Source organism: Monodelphis domestica, chromosome 8 (genome assembly GCF_027887165.1).
Source record: "Monodelphis domestica isolate mMonDom1 chromosome 8, mMonDom1.pri, whole genome shotgun sequence".
Taxonomy (NCBI): Eukaryota; Metazoa; Chordata; class Mammalia; order Didelphimorphia; family Didelphidae; genus Monodelphis; species Monodelphis domestica.
In genome coordinates, this window is record NC_077234.1 from 53,175,015 (window position 1) to 53,189,140 (window position 14,126).

Here is a 14,126-nt window from a genome sequence, read left to right on the forward strand (position 1 = left end):
TCTATTCTCCATCAGACAGTCCCCAGTGTAATACCATCTGCTTTTGGATTAGGTATCATTGTTGGTTTCAGAGAGAGGAGAGAAATTTTCAGTAAATTATTTCAACAAATAAAAAATATGAACACTTTCATTTTGATTTTTAAAATTCAGAGATAAATTTCATAAATTTTAAGATAATTTGATGTTAAAGATTTAGATGATGGAAAATTAAATTATGTGTTAACTAGATCTGTACTACTTCAGAATGCATGTAATCTGGAATTCTAAAGGAGCAACACATTTCTGTATATTTGTTATACACAAACAAATTAAGTGAAATATTCCAACTAAGAACTCTGTATTCCGAGGACTCAGGATCAGAAGATCACAGATATGGAGACAGATGGGACCTTACATGTCATCTATTTCAACATCTTAATCTCATTGATGAGTGAAGGTCACCTAGGAAACAAATAGCAAAGCTAGGATTTGATTCTATATCTATTGACCCCAAGCAGCTCTCTTTCTACTGAAATGACTTTATATTTATTTTGATGATAAAAATTTAGAAGTAGCCTAATGCCTTTGGTAATAACCAATGTTGACTTTAACTTTAAAATATATTTTTATTCATTCCATTATTTTCCAATTACATAAAAAATTAGCATTCATTTTTAAAATTTGCATTTCAAATTCTCTCCATCTTTCCCATTCCTCCTCCACCCCTTAAGAATGCAAGATGTTTCAAGCTATAACCAGAGTTCATTAGTTCTTTCTCTCTCTGGAAGTATCATTTTTCCTAATGGGTCCTTTGAAATTGTCTTGCATCATTGACTGGGTTAGAATGACTAAGTCTTTCATGGTTGATCATTATTATAATATTACTGTTACTGTGGACAATGTTTCCTTGCTTCTTCTAACTTCACTTTGCATGAGTTCCTGTATGATCTACTAGGTTTTTCTAAAACCATTCTGCATGTCATTTCTTCTAAAATAATAGTTCCATCACAATCATATACCGATTTTTGTATGGTTGTAATGGAAAACTATTGTGCCAAAAGAAATGATGAACAGGACAAGTTCAGAAAAACTGGGAGAGACTTACATGAATAGATACAAAGTGAAGTTAGCAGAACCAGAACAGTATATATAATAATAGAATGCTGTATGATGATCAACTGGGAAGGACTCAATTGTTATCAGTAAAAAAGTTTCCAATATAATAACCCCAAGAAGCTCAAGCTAAAAACAAATAAATACATAAATAAATACAAAAAAACGCCATCCATAACCAAAGAAGAAACTGTTGGAATTTGAAAAATCAAAGCATGCCATCTCTCACTTTATTTCCTTCATGAATTTTTTATTGCTTTTGTGATGTGTCTTCAGACATGACATGGGGAATATGAAATGTGTGTTACATAAAAGAATTAAGACCTATATCAGAGTGTTTAACATCTTGGGGAAGAGGGTTGGGAGAGATTCTGAATCACAAAATGTCAGGAAACAATTGTAAAACTCATTTCAATGTATGGTTGAAACTCAAATAAATGAAATTATATGCCACAAATTTTTAGCCATTCCCCTGTTGATAGGCATCACCTAAATTTCCAATTCTTCACCAAAAAAGAAGCTATTAATAATTTTGTATATATAGATCATTTGCTACATGTGGGTCACTGCAGTGTATTCTATTGTAGTTACCAAAGCAATGGAAGTAGACATGCACTGATTAGAGAATGTTGAAAAAATTATGCTCTTGTAAAGGTTAAATTTAGGGATTGGACTTCAATTACATGAAATAACATGGCCACTGTTTAAAAAAATGAATAAAATATTATCTATTTAAAAAAACATGGTCACCAAAATTATTCTATCTCATCAGAAATTTATTTACTAAAATATAGGGGAAACAATAAAGTAGAGAAACGTGAGAGAGGTTAGAGAAAATACCTATACTAGTCTTCACCCAGGAGGGCTGGTAGTGAGTAACTATGAGGCCTCCTCCAAGATGGAAGCTAGTCTCTTAGGAAACTAGGAAAGGAGCTAGCCCTTTTCACTCACCCAAAGAAGTAGTCTGTGAGTCAGAATCTAAGTTGAAGCCTAGCTCTAAGCCCAGGATTCAAGCTACAGCCTCCAGCAAATCTCCCTCAACAGCTCTCCCAAGTCAGAAAACTATCTCCAGAAGGCAATCTCTTCCACCTATCTTCTCCAAGACCATATCCTCAGACTGAGTTCAGGGCTTGCTTTTATGCTTACTCCTTATCTCCTCCCCTCTTCACAGGGGCCAATCATAGATTACAAATAGTCTAGCACTGCCCAGGGGGCAGTGTTTGTAGGAACCAGTTTGCACCTTCTGGAGAGGTGAATACTCATTGAAAGGGTTCACAGTTTCTGAGGGTGTGAATTTTTTAAAGAATTCAAAAGTTTCCGGCTGTTTGAGTTAGAAAAAAGGGTGGAGCTCTCCAAGTGTCCTGCTGGCTTCTCACCTAGCACTAAGTAGGGTATGAATTTACTAAATTCAAGCTTGTGTTGATTTAATAAAAAAGTAGCCATTGGAGAGTTAATCCTGACTTCACAATCTAGTAAGGTGTTTAAGTTAGTGTTAACTCAAGTTTCAACTCCAACAAGGCAAAGAGAATAAAGGATTCCCTTTTCACAAGTGTAAACTCAGAATAGACAAAGAGAACCAAGAATTTCCTTTCACAGTACTTGATTAGACTGAAATGTTGCTATGTTGTAAGAAATTATGCATGATGAATATGGAGAAACTTGGGAAGACATATAAATTGTTAGAAAGTGATCTAAGTAAAATAGAAAAACAAAATCCTGATGACTACAGCACTGTAAATGAACACAACCACCACAACAAAAAACTTAAATACAACATGAAAGTTAATACTTCATAATTATAATGATCAAGTTGTTCTCTAAAGACCCCTCCCTTTGTATATTATGCACATAATTCACTGCATATACTGTTGGCTTACACTGACATGACAGTGTTGCTGAAAGCATTTCCCCATTTCCTCCTTTTCCCACATAAGAAGTTGATATTTGGTAAATTAAAGTGATATAAGAAAAATTTTTTAAAATTTTAAATGGGTATCTGAAACTATTGTTGCTATGCTCAAGTTGTTTCTTATATACTTATATAGTCATATATATTATAACTATATAAATTAAAAATATATGTAAATATGTTTATACAATTATATATAGTTTATATATTTTTATTGTTGCTATTTTCAAGGTGTTTTGTGTGTGTGCATAGAGGTGTGTACTTTTGTAGTTTGAGTATTCATGGAAAGAAAGCAATGAATAATCAAAATAATAGCCAATGGCATTTCCATAACATAAAGCAAACTAGAAGAATGTTAAGACTTATAGCACATTGAGTGGATTCCGGTGAGCAACTTAGATGAGGAAAAATGAGTTGTTTAGAAGTAACATTGTTGGAGAATTTAAGTAATGTTTACATAAAATAAACATTGTTAATCATTCAGAACTTCAAAAAGGATTTCAGAACAATTTTTTTTTTACTTTTCTCTATGATGGTTTATGAAATAAATGTTCTTGTTATTTCTTTTGAATATCTTACTATGATTTAGAATTCTCTACAAAGAGAACAAAATTCATGCTTAAAACTCTAGGAATCAGAGTGCCATTTTTCACATGGTTCAAATTTTGTTTTCCATTATTGCATGTCATAAGGTTTTTGCCATTGATGTTTTCCAAAGGCTTGATTTGTTCAATGACTGACAACTCGTCTTTTATTGTGTTAGGTCAATTTTTAAGTATATTTCTCATCTTAGTTCTTATAACATCTATAATAAATGTTTCAGAAGCATCCGCTCCAATATGAAGTTCTTGGTGCATTATGACAAAAGAAATTCTTTTATTTTCTACTACCATTCCCATATAAATAGTCTTTCTTTGCACTATGTTCTGTTCTTTCAACATTCTTTTTACCTCGTTAAGATTGTTGACTTCTTGGAAGGCAGGGATTGCCATTCTTCTCCTTATTCATAGCCTCAGAATTTAGCATGGTGCTTGGCACACAGTAGGTGCTCAATAAATGTTTACTGCATTATGCTATTACTGTGTGGTATGCCAATCAATTGGCAAATGGCTAAACACATGTTTGATTAATATAAGAGAAGAGTATTGTGTAATATGAAGCTATTGCAGTAATTTATTGGTGTAGGTCGGAACCTAAAAAATTGACATTGCTCCTTTTGAGAATCAAAGGGAAGCTTTATTATCATGAAAGTTGGCAGATTAGCTCCAGGAAGGGTCTGGCCCTTTGCAGGTGAAATTGGAAGAATTTTTATTGAGAGTGTTCAGACACTGCTTTGGGTTCAGCTCCCTCTAAATGCTCAGGGCACAGTCTTGGGATCCAAAAACATTGGGGGACCAGCTAGAAAAACAGGATGCCATTTCCCCCTTCACTATGCTCAGAACAGAGCCTGTGATGGCTGCTAGGTATGAAGGGAACAGTCATATCATTTCCTTCTTTTTCTTTTCAGTCAGGGGAAGAGGAGAAAGGGCAGTGTTCAGTAGCTAATTCCTGCTGATATTGAGTAGTGTTCTGGGGGTTCCCATTTCCTTCCCTCCTGAAAATCAGTGAAGCTTCATCTTGGTATGTCAGAGGTATAGAGGGGGTGAATCCCAGAAGCTATAGATGGAATTTCTGGAATCTAGAAGAAACAAAGATAGTAAGGATGTTAAAACACAAAGGCCAAAAATGAGAGCCAGGCATATTTTAATCAGAGGAACAACAAGGGGTATTAGGAGGGACAAAGCCTAGGACTTCCAGTAGGAGGTGAGAGGGAACTAAATCATGGAGAATCTTTAAATGTTCCTCAGCATGGGTGATGACTGACTGTACTTTTCCTGACTGGATGACATAGAAACAACAGACATCTCCTAGGAAGGTAAAGGTATCACCCTGAGCTGACATAAGGTCGTGAAGGGCATGCTTGTTTTGGGGGACTACCTGGGCAAGGGACTGGTGTCCGAGTTCAAGAGTAAGGGCCTGTGAAATTAGTCTTATAACAGAATGGTAAAATGAGATTGGGGATGTCAGCAAATTGGTATAAAGTGGACCAGTGTAGGATGACCCTAACCCAGGGGATATAGAGGTTTTGTGTAACCTAGAGGTGTTATGGGGAGGTGCAACTGGGGCTCTTGAAAGTGGAGTGGGCATTGTAGAAGGTATACTCACTCTTTTCACATCTGGCAGGGAGTGCAGTTACCACCTCACAATTAGGGCCTGAGAGGGTCACTTTTTCCTGCATAATAATGTAATCCCAATTCCACTCTGAGGCAGGAAGAAGGCTGAGAGAATGTTCTTCCTGGGGACAAAGCCAGCATATATGGAGACCGAAGATTCTGGAAGAGGTGTCTGCAAAGTCTTATGATGGGTGAGAATAAGAGGTCATAAGGATGAGTAGAAAAGTTACTTAAAAGCAGTGGAGAGGTCACTACAGTTTTAGAGAGATGATGAGAGAGAGAGAGAGAGAGAGAGAGAGAGAGAGAGAGAGAGAGAGAGAGAGAGAGAGAGAGAGAGAGAGAGAGAGAGAGAGAGAGTCTCCACAGGAGAAGGCAGGCGCACTGGAGGGCTATGACGAGAAAGAGGACTCTCCACAATTATAAATTCATGGAGACTTACTAAATTTATAAGTATTTATTAGTAAAGAGAAAGAAAAATAAAGATAAAGTTTCCAGCCTTTCTAACTTAAGTAAGATCTGGCCCCAGATTCCAGCCAGGCATAGTCCTCTCCATGCAGCCAATTGCCAAAGATAACCAAATAGATAAAATAATAATAATAAAACAGATAAAATAATAATAATAAAATAGATAAAACACCAGGGAGAGGGATGTGAGCCAAGAAGGCAATAAAGTTAATTGCATTGACCTTTCAAACCTAAGCTCCTCCCCCAACCTTTTGATTGGCCAATGGCCTTCTTATGCCTCTTCGCCTCTGTGGAACCATCAAGCCATCAAAGTTGACAGACATGTGACTCTGTGATTCCTAAGTTGAGTCTTTCTGGAACTGGACTAGGTTGGAGGTCCCCTAGATATTTAATTCACAAAATCCCTACTTCTAATTCTTTGGAAGACCAGCATTGTTAAGTCTCCCTAGTCTTGGTTACCCAAGAGATTAATATGGCAATCTCCCCAATGAATCATTCCACACAGTCTATATATTTAGGATTTTCTCACTCAGGGTGCATAAGAGCACAAAAGATATAAAACCTTTAATCGAGGGAATTACTAAGATTTGGATAATTAAAAGAAAAAGGAGAGAAAAAATTGATTGAAATGTGCATTGACAAATTGCCAGAAAGGGGCATTCCTCTTTTGGGCATAATCAGGATAAATGGAGGGCTCAATACCACTTAATTCAAGTCTATATCCAAAGATTCACTCCAAATCTTATGAAATAGTATTTGATTTTGCAAGCATCCTAATAGCATCTTCTCCAGAAGATCTACTTTCCTGGTCCAGGGTATTGGCGATAATGTTTTCCCAATATTGCTTTAAAAAGACTTTGGCTTTTTAGGATAATTACACAATGTCCCCCTCAAGAGGGCATACACTAATAATATAATTAACAAAGGATGTATGGTTAAACTATGAGGCAGATTATTGATTTTTTGTTAAAAAAAAGCATTAAGTAATATATATGAATCAATTCTCCCAAAAACAAGAGGAGAAAATTAAATTTAAAATATATTAAAATCATATATGCATATAAATATAAGTATAAATTAAAATCCTAACAAATCCTTCATTCACAATCAAGATCCAATCAAGATACTTTATAGGACATATCAGCATGCAGAATAGGTGCAGCAATATTGCAGTTATATACCATCATCCATCACTACAGAAAGATGCCATACTAAAGAAGAGAGATCAGGTAAGGATAAGGTTGGTAGAGAAGTAACTTATTGAGTTTTAAGAAAGCATTCTTCTCAGTGCCCTATATCAGAGGGTCAGTGTCTGGCCTTTGATTAGCCTCATAAAGAGGTTTAGCAATGAGGCCAAATTTGGGGATTCAAAGGCAATAAAAACCAGTTGAACTTAAGAATCAGAGGTGTTTCTTAGCCTCCAGAGTAGGATGGTGCATAATAATTGATATCTTCCTTTTTGTTAAAGGTCATGTCCTAAGTATTTAAATGCTTGTTTGACAGCATGTATTGTTCAAAGAGGGACCCTATAGCCATATTCTCTGAGAAAGTTCAGGACAGTCATTGAACTGAAAATCACTGGCCAAAAGGGAGGAGTCTCTTGAAGATCTTGAAAATCAAAATATCATCCACATATAGGAGAAGAGAGAGGTCTGTCTTGTCTAGGTCCTTAAGATCTTTGCTGAGAGCCTGACTAAAAGGTGAGGGCTTTCTCAAAAACCTTGTAAAAGGACAGTCCATATGTGTTGATGGTAATTATGCTCACCAGAAGCTTCCCACTCAAAAGTAAACAAAATTTAGGAATTTGAATAAATGGGAATACAAAAAAGGCATCCTTCAGATTCAGAGCGTTACAGAAAGCAGTATTTCCAGGGATTTGGGCCAGATTGCATGGGTTTGGCACTGTTGGGTAGATAGGGATCACAGTTACATTAATAGCCCAAAGGTCAGACCATACAGTAATTGCCATTAGGTTTGAGGACTGGAAGAAAAGGGGTGTTGAAGGGAAATTGGCAAGAAGTCAAAAAGCCATGCTATAAAACTTGTCTATGAGAATCTGGAGCCCCAGTCATGCTGTAGGCTTTATGGGGTATTGGCTGCAATTAAGGAAATAAGTGGAGTCCTTGAGAAAGATCTAGACTGGTGTGGATTGATTGACCAATCCAAGGATACCTTGATCCTAGACAGTAGGGTCTGCCTGTTCCAAGATTTCAGTGAGAACGTTTGGTGGGCATTTCAGGGTTGGGGAGGTCTGGACAAACAAAAAGATCAAGGAAAAAGTGGAGCCCAATTTTCCCATGAAATTGCTACTAAGGAGGGGAACCCAGAAGGATGGAAGGAAGTCCCAAGTTTTGGTGAAAGAAGACCTGATCCTGAAATTTTCTTAGAGTCTCACCTCTTCAGTTATAAATACTGAATCCTCTAGTCTCTGTACTTGTAATAATCAACCTGCTTTTCTAAGACTGATTTCATGCCTTCAGTGAACCAAGTCATCATGTGATCTTCTTGCCCTTTCCTCAGTGTCCTTATAGTCCCAAACTGGGTCAGCTGTGATGTGTGCAATGGGTCCTACAGGAGGTCCTACTGACCTCTTTGTCCTAGAATTGGGCAAAGTTCAAAATCATAGTCTTTTCCTCAATAGAACAGCAAGAGGAAATAAACAAATTAATAGCTGCCCAGGTCAGAGCAAATTGAAAAGAGTTTACTGAACCCCTCTCTGAATTTGGAGGATACTTAGTATAATGGCCAAGAGTCTCACTGATTTTCCCGAAATCAGAGTCTGAAAAAGGAACAGGAAATCTGATGTGTCCCAAATCTGTAGGAACTTCCATTAAGGGGAAGAGGTGACTGAGATCAGGAGGCACAGAAGCAGAAATGGAAAGGGTAGGGGAGTTCATAGTTCTGGGAAGCAGATGGTCTAGGAAAGGAGTTTTCTATCTAGTGAGGGACTGACTAGGGAAATCTTTTGTCTTGTGTAAAACAATCTCAGTTGCCTAGGGTTGGGGGGGGAGGATAGTTGGAGGAGTTTGGGAGAGGGGAGCTGACATTTTTGGCTAGCCACTGGTGTAGTCTCAGAGTAAGGAGAAGGAGTGGGAGGGAGAGAAACATATAATGAATGAGGAGAGGGAATGATTGAGGAAAAAGAGGAAGAGGCTGGAGAGGAGAGTGTTCTTGAGGATATGCTCAAGAGAATTGAATGATCCTGGGGTCCAGAAAGGAGGGGGTCTTCTAGAACATGTCTTGAATTTAGTCTTTTGGTTTTTGTTTCTTGTTCTCCTTCAGAGGTGCAAATGAGGGACTGCTTAAAAGCATTTTGCAAGAGTCCCTTAAAGGGTTTTGAGAAAGAGCCATGAAGGTCTGGACCTCACTCTATTTTTCTGTATGTCTGCAAAAAAAGTCCAATTGAAGGGCAGTATTTTAATTTAGAGAGGCATTTTCAGACCTTTTTTCTTGGTCTTCCAGATTATAATGTGGCCATGCACTGTTGCAAAAGAAAATGAGGCATTTCCTTTTAACTTCCTGCCCACCAAATATGATCCAGCTTTTTTTTTAAAGAGATAACCCCAAAGAGGAATCTTTAGGAACAGACTCAGTTTGGTCCATTGCCTTTTAGGTTGATCCCATCCCAGCAGATTGTCCTACTCCAAGATAATCAGCCCCACTCATCAAACCTACCAGGAGCAAGGTTAGGGAACATTCAGAGGAGAGGGATTACAATGAAAAGATCTACCTTAAAAGAGAGTCAGTTTTCAAGATTTGGACCCACAAAGGGGGTCCCAGGTATCTGTAACCAAATGCAGTGCTTGGCTGGAAAAATTCACCAGGGATCTTTTTGAGGATTAAAGGTAAGAATTATTATTTCCAAAGCTGGCAGACTAAAACCAGAGAGAGTCTAGCTCTTTGCAAGTGAATTTGGGAGAGCTTTAATTGGGGATGTTCAGACTTAGGTAAATGGGTCAAGGGTTTCCTGAAACCATTAGAAAAACAGAATGCTTTGCTGTCAGCCCCCTCTTCAAGGTTGGCACACACTTTCAGGGTATAGTCTAGGTGCCTCAAAAAAGAGTTATACAACTAGAAAACAGGAGGCAGTTGCCTCCTTCTACATGCTCAGAGCACAGCCTCTGATAGATGCTAGGTATGAAGTGGACAGTCATATCACTATAAATATGAATAGAGAAGCATGGAAAGATTTACATGACCTGATGTAAAATAAGCACACCCAAGAAGGTCAGGGAAGAGAATAGGTATTAATTAAGTGCCTACTACATGCCAGACACTGGGCTGTTGTTTTACAAAGATCTCATTTGATCCTTATAACATCCCTGTGAAATGAGGGATATTTGTAAACTCATTTTACAGTTGAAGAAATTGAAGCAGATAAATGTAAATGTCTTTCCCAAGTCACACAAGGTAGAAAATATCTATAACTAGAGTTGAACTCATGTCTTCTAGTCTAGAACACTGATGACCACAGTACCTGTCAAGAAAAAAAAAATCTATCCAACCACATACACATATATACACTATATATGTGTTGTAAGGGTTGTAAATATTGAAATCTCTCAGACTTGTGAATGTTAAAAATTTCCTCATCAGGGAATTCTTAATTGGAACAAATTCCCTACTGAGAAACATTCCCCATTTTGATGTGAGAACTCGCCAGGATCAGAAATGGGAGGACCTCTACTTAAGACTGCTTTAGGGGCAAAATACTCCTTGCTAAACAATGAAAGTACTTGGATCCATGCTTATGGTGGGGCAAGGAGTTCTTTGAGCCAGTCCTGTTTTTAGAATTGATACAATGAGATGCTAGGTACCTAAAAGGGTCAGGCAAGTTTTCTCTTGATGAGATTAGTTGACTCAGCTGTGTTTTCTCTCATTCAGACTTACTGAGGATCTTGGTAGACTTAGCAGGAATTCAGATGGGCAGTCCTTTGGAAAGCATCTACAGTGATTGGTAGATATAGGGACTTAGGGGAGGTGACATGGGAGAAGAACCCCTATATAAGAAAAAGCAGAATCTCTTGAGAGAGACTCTGGAGAAGGGAAGCTCTTGGAGGACAATCTCTAAGGAGGTCTCCCTGGAGCTCCTCTAAGGGGACTCTGTCCCTCTGGAGGCTCTGGAGAGAGGCCCTTTGGAACAGTCTCTGGCTGGAAGGCTCTCTGGTGAAGTCAGCTGAGATGGAGCTGGCCTGGTGTTACTAGAATCCTTGTTTAGTCAGACCTTGTGGTGAGTGTTAAAAAACTGACTGATTTCTCTTTTAAGACTCAGGTCTAGGCCATATTGGCTTGAGGCCCTTCATACTTATTCCTTTCTTACTCTCTCTCTCTTTCTTTGATTACTCATTGTATTGTTAATTAAAATCTCTATAAAACCCAATTGACTTGGGTATTTGAATAATTGGGAATATTGATTTAAAAACCAAGACAATGTAGTGAAACATATTTCTGTGGTCAAATTTACTCACCCTCCCTTATATCTATCACAATTTATATCTTTCACTATTTTAATCACTACAGTTTAAGACCTCAATCATTTTAAATCTCACAGGGTTAAATTAGGAGTTTTTTTTTTAATTTTATTTAGTAAATTAATTTAAAATGTTTTTTTCCATGGTTACAAGAGTCATGTTCTTTTCCTGCCCTCCCTCAACTCCCCATCCCATAGCCAACACACAATTCCTCTGGGTTCTACATGTGCCATTGATCAAGCCCCATTTCCATACCATTAATATTTGCACTAGGGTAATCATTTAGAATCTATATCCCCAATCATATCCCCATCGACCCTTGTGATCAAGCAGTTGTTTTCCTTCTGAGTTTCTACAGTTCTTTCTCTGGATGTGGATAGTGTTCTTTCTCATAAGTCCCTCAGAATTGTCCTTGATCATTGCATTACTGCAAGTAGAGAAGTCCATTACATTTGATTTGATTTGATTGTACTACAGTGTATCGGTGTTTATGTGAGTACATTTTTCTCCTGGTTCTTCTCTTTTCACTCTACAACAACTTCTGGAGGTCATTCCAGTTCACATGGAATTCCTCTGGTTCATTATTCCTTTGAGTACAATAGTATTCTATCACCAATAGATACCACAATTTGTTCAGTCATTCCCCAGTTGAAGGGCATCTCCTCATTTTCTAATTTTTTGCCTCCACAAAGAGCGCAGCTATGGATATTCTTGTACAAGTCTTTTTCCTTATGATCTCTTCAGGGTACAAATCCAGCAGTGGTATGGCTGGGTCAAAGGGCAAGCATTCTTTTAGCACCCTTTGGGCATAGTTCCAAATTGCCATACAAAATGGCTGGATCAATTCACAACTCTACCAGCAATGTATCAATGTCCCAATTTTGCCACATCTCCTCCAACAATTATTACTTTCCTTTGCTGTCATGTCAGTCATAAATTAGTAGTTTTGATAAAATAAGAGAGAAGCTTTTAATAACTAAGGTTTTAATGAGAATATAGTAGAGTTATAAATTAATATTATCCCTTTAAATCAGACAAAGAAAACTTGTAGCAGCTTTTAATAATGAACAATTTAGTTTTATTAAAATAGAGATAATAAAAGAATATAGTAAAATGAATATAGTAAATGAGAGAAATATAGGAAAGAGGTGAGGAAAGAAATTGCCTAATACCTACCTAGCTATCCTATAACTACCTATAACTTCTATTATAGAAAGTCCAGTTGATCACCCTTCAGCTCAGCTCACCAGGCAGAATCAATATTTATCTATCTATCTATCTATCTATCTATCTATCTATCTATCTATCTCTCAACCACCAACTAATCACCAAACCCCAATGACCAACGACCAATGCTCAACCACCTCCCAACTCAACAAAGGTAAAAAAGCTAAAAGTCCCTCTCAGTCTTCATGCTGGCCTTTTATATTCCCTTATTCCCTTACTTCCTGTCTCTCTGGTTTCTACTTCCTTTCACTGTGGTCTGATATACCTTTACGCATCTCTCTGGTAAAAGGACCTCCAGGTCCCCAGTTAAATTAGAAGAAAGTGATTAAGAATCCCCTTTTACAGTGTATATGTTGTATGCATGTATGTATGTATGCACACACATATATGTATAAGATACACACCTACACACATAAAATAATTAAAACAATGTAACTAGAAAGGAGGCCCACTAAATAATCAAAAGTGAATTGTTCACAAATGCATGAAGAATTTTATAGAAGCAGTTCACAATTGTGGAACATTTAATATATTTAATTTTTTTTTCATTATATCCTTTAAAAAATGAAAACCCTTACTTTATATCTTAGAAATGATATTAAGTATTTAAGGCAGAAGACTTGTAAGGGATTAATTGCCTTTCCTTTTAGAATCAATGATAAACATTCATTCCAAGGCAATAGAGCAGTAAGGGTTTAATACCTGGAATTAAGTGATTTGCCCAGGGTCATATAGCTGGGAAAGTCTGGGATCAAATTTGAACTCAGGACCTCCTCTCACCAGGTTTGGCTCACCATTCATGGAGCCATCCAACTGCTGCTACAACAGTAACAGAGATCAGGGCCCCCTGAGAAGTGGGGCTGTTTTCAGTACCCAGAGGAAGGGTCCTGAAGACCAGTAATGCATGTGGCAATAGAACATGAGGGTGACTTGCTGTGTAAGGAGCAGTGATCACGCCTCTTCCTCGGAACATACCACCCTGGAACACCCTGGAACTTCTGAATCTCTAAATACTGCATGGGGTGGTTTCTCTCCTAACCGGAAGTGAGCCTGCCCAGCAGGGGTCGGTCTAAGAACTCACTGCCCCATCTAGAGAAGATGGCAGTCATGGCCAGCAGCACCAGCCTAGAGGGTCAGGAAGCAGCTTGTTACCACAGGAGAGGAGGACAAGCAGATTCCAGCATCTAAGACTGGAAGACCTTTGACTTAATTTGGCCCATCACTGATTCGAAGCACCTGCTCACCATGGAGTGATGAGGCGTGGAATTTACTCCCACAATCCCTCACTGCAACATGACCACGTGATTGACCTGTCCATCATAGTAGCTGATCTGCCCCCTGCCTGGAAGGTTGAAGATGGATGTTCCTATATATGACCCCTGGGAAACATGCCTCGGAACAGGCTGGAACAAAGCTGTCTTGGAGAATCCCATATACTACAAGTTGGAATGCAGCTCCTTCCTAGCTTTCTTAGGAGAGAAGCCACCTCCTAAGGATGCTGCGGCTTTCACTTGTCTGTCATGTTCTTTCTGCCTTTCCACCTCACCCTGATTTGTCACTCACAGCCTCGGTGTTTCTGAGGAAACCTGGATGTGGGAGGTGCTCTGGGCATGGCAGCCACTCAGCAAACGACTCTCTAGGTGAGTACAAAGGGATGCTAGTAGATGAGCTATGCTACTGAACGGGACATTTGGAATATTTTAATAACCTTTTAACTAATACTTCATTGTGGGAAGCAAGAACGGGGGA